Source organism: Cyprinus carpio, chromosome A3, assembly GCF_018340385.1.
Source record: "Cyprinus carpio isolate SPL01 chromosome A3, ASM1834038v1, whole genome shotgun sequence".
In the NCBI taxonomy this organism is placed as follows: domain Eukaryota; kingdom Metazoa; phylum Chordata; class Actinopteri; order Cypriniformes; family Cyprinidae; genus Cyprinus; species Cyprinus carpio.
In genome coordinates, this window is record NC_056574.1 from 36,094,640 (window position 1) to 36,098,462 (window position 3,823).

General features: G+C 36.3%; 1 pseudogene; it reads left to right on the top strand.

Moving 5' to 3' along the window:
* Positions 1–3,015: 3,015 nt before the first annotated feature.
* LOC122139084 lies at positions 3,016–3,134 on the top strand (annotated as a pseudogene).
* The last annotated feature ends 689 nt before the right edge of the window (positions 3,135–3,823 follow it).

Sequence of the window (3,823 nt, forward strand, 5' to 3'; positions counted from 1 at the left end):
GAGTTTTGAGAATGCAGCAGACGTGGAGGACTATAATGTAACAAGAGCTCGTTCAAATACTGAGGTGCTAAACCATTCAGGGTTTTATAAGTAAGAAGCAAGATTTTAAAATCTATATGTTTGATAGGGAGCCAGTGCAGTGTTGGCAGGACCAGGCTAATATGATCATACTTCCTGGTTCTAGTAAGAACTCTAGCTGCTGCATTTTGGACTAACTGGAGTTTGTTTACTAAGCGTGCAGAACAACCAACACCCAATAGAGCATTACAGTAGTCTAACCTTGAGGTCATAAACGTATGGATTAACATTTCTGCATTTGACATTGAGAGCATAGGCCGTAATTTAGATATATTTTTGAGATGGAAAAATGCAGTTTTACAAATGCTAGAAAAATGTGGCTTTCTAAGGAAAGGTTGCTATCAAATAGCACACCTAAGTTCCTAACTGATGACGAAGAATTGACAGAGCAGCCATCAAGTCTTAGACAGTGTTCTAGGTTATTACATGCAGAGCTTTTAGGTCCAATAATTAACACCTCTGTTTTTTCAGAATTTAGCAGTAAAAAATTACTCGTCATTCAGTTTTTTATATCGACTATGCATTCCGTTAGTTTTTCAAATTGGTATGTTTCGCCAGGCCGCAAAGAAATATAGAGCTGAGTATCATCAGCATAACAGTGAAAGCTAACACTGTGTTTCCTGATGATATTTCCAAAGGGTAACATGTAAAGCGTAAAGAGTAACGGCCCTAGTACTGAGCCTTGAGGTACTCCATACTGCACTGTGAACGATATGATACCTCTTCATTCACTGCTACGAATTGATGGCAGTCATATAAGTACGATTTAAACCATGCTAATGCACTTCCATTAATGCCAACAAAGTGTTCTAGCCTATGCAAAAGAATAGTGTGCTCAATAGTGTCGAATGCAGCACTAAGATCCAATACCACTGATAGAGAGATACAACCATGATCAGATGATAAGAGCAGGTCATTTGTAACTCTAATCAGAGCAGCCTCAGTACTTTGATACGGTCTAAATCCTGACTGGAAATCCTCACAGATGCCATTTTTCTCTAAGAAGGAATATAATTGTGAGGAAGAAGGATTGCAACAAAAAGAAACAGAAGGAGGAGAGATAACGCAGAGGAAGGAGGAGAAAAAGTGAATGATGAGGATAAGGAACAGATGAAAGAACAGGACACCCAATGGATGAAAATTGAAATATCGGACAGTTTTAAAAAATCTTCTGGATAACGTGGAGAGAGATGGACATGGAATGGATGACCAAAACAAAGAAATGGACAGTGTAGAAGAAACAAGGATGGACAACATGGGAAAAGACAGAGGGGGGAGAGGACAAATAAGAAGGAGAACATTAAAGGTACAACCAAAAATTCAAGGAAAAAGATAATGACAAGTGTAAACTGATATGATGTGTTAAGAGGGCTGGAGAGAAAAGATGGAGAATAATGTTTTTTAGGTATTTATTTTTCTTTCCTTTAATGGTTTTAAGTTGTGTTACTTTTAATGCAAGAGGACTGTTGGACTTGAAAAAAAATAAAAAAGTTAAAGAAAAATGTAAAAAAGTAGACATCATTGCTTTACAGGAAACAAACTAGAGAGATGATGTGATGAACGATTTTAAAAAGAGATGGGATGGAGGCTTTTTATATAACAATGGAGATAGAAGCCTGGGGAGAGGAGTGGCATTTTTAATGAAGAATGAGATTTTTAAAATTAGTAAAGTTTTATATACAGATAATATTGGGAAATGTATGATAGTCGAAACGAAATATGATGGAAGAGAACTAATTTTGGTTAATGTGCATGCACCAACGGAGGAGAAGGAAAAGAAATGGGTTAAGAAGTATCATAAACAAGTATAAGGAAATAATAATGATGGGTGAATTTAATACAATTTTTAGCAAGCAAGACATAGCGGAAGGAATGGTTTTTAAAACAGATACAGGAAGAAAAGAACTGAAAGATTTGATTGAAGAAAACAACATGATTGATGTGTGGAGAGAAAGAAACGAAAAGAAAAAAGAGTTCTCAAGAAGACAAATAGTGGGCCAATTTGTGTGCAGATCCAGAATAGACTTTGTTTTATGTACAAGAATTGTAGAGAATTTTATAGAAAAGATTAAGTATGAGAACACCAGTTTTAGCGGTCACAAATTTTTATTTTTTAAAGTGGATTTTAGTAATGTATAGCGAGGGCCGGGGATTTGGATTTTAAATTCAGAGATTTTAAAAAATTAAGACTATGTTTTAGAGGTAAAAGAAATTATAGAAAATGAGAAGGAAAACTAAATTTTTAAAGAGGATAAGAGGATATGGTGGGAAAACGTAAAGTTATTATTAATTAAAAAATACTCAATAAAATATTGCAGTCTCGTATGCAAATGCAAAAAAGACACAAAGAAAAAGGAATTAAGCAAAGTCTTGAAAAAGAATTAAATGAAGAATATAAAGATATACAAAAGATAAGGGAAATGGAGTGAAAGCTGAAAGAAATAGAGGGAAAAAAATATGAAGGGGAAAGGTTAATGGTAAAGACTGTAATGTGTTAGTTTTTATTTTTATGATAACAATTGTCAAAACATGCAATATGGTTAAGAAGAAATATAGCAAAATATGAAAAAAGAGAAGTTGATGTGTGGATTCTGTTTAAAAATAAAATGCAACTTACTGTGAAGCTGTTAAGGGAATATTTTTAATGAATGACAAAGAGGATGATTTTATTCAAATGTTTGTAGAAGAAAACACTATGTTAGAGTATAAAATAGATGGTGTAACTTGGATATGGGAGAAATTTGAATGATTGTTATAAAAAAAAAATCTTGTCTGATCTCGGAAGCTAAGCAGGGTCAGGTCTGGTTAGTACTTGGATGGGAGACCGCCTGGGAATACCAGGTGCTATAAGCTTTAATTTTTTGGTCAATACTGATCTAATACACTGCGAATTAGGGTGGCTGATCTTTAAATAGCCCACTCTTTGCAGCAGCCCTAACTTATGGCCATACCACCCTGAGCGCGCCCGATCTCGTCTGATCTCGGAAGCTAAGCAGGGTCGGGCCTGGTTAGTACTTGGATGGGAGATTGCCTGGGATTACCAGGTGCTTTAAGCTTTAGTTTTTTCTTCAATACTGATCTCATACACTGCAAATTAGGGTGGCTGATCTTTAAATAGCCCAATCTTTGCAGCCCTCGCTAGTTGAAGCAGGAAGTGGTACAGCTTGCAGGAGAAAGCAAAACAAAAAGTGCTGCGAGTTGAGAACTGGAAACTGAAGCCTTTGTCTTTAAAACAACCTTTTTTTAAAAAGGGAAACTGTTGTGCAGTAAAGTTATTTAATCCCCAAACAGCTTTTGCTGTTTGGGGATAAATACTTTCTGTACTGAGAAGGCTACAACGCTGTGTGACAAAATGGAGAAGACAAGAGGCCAGGAGAAAAGGAACACAAGAAAAATGGACAGAGAACTGGATCAAAGAAGAAGAAATTATGATAAGAGGTTCACAGTGCTGGTGGAAATAGGAGAAGATAGAATAACGATGATGGAGATACTGAAGAAAGTGAGAAAAGAGTGTGGAGTGGTGATCGGCTGTAAATACAAAACACTGAAAGAATACAAGCTGACAATGGAAGAGGAAAAAGGAAGGAGAAGTTGTTGGATGGGCTAAAGATAAAGAATAGTCGGGTGATGGCGAAAGAGGTGGACTGTATGGAGATGGTGGTCTCTTTCCTTGGTCTACCAATGTACATACAGGACGAGGAGATACTAAGAAAGCAGTAGGAATGGGAGTAAAACCGGCCTCAAG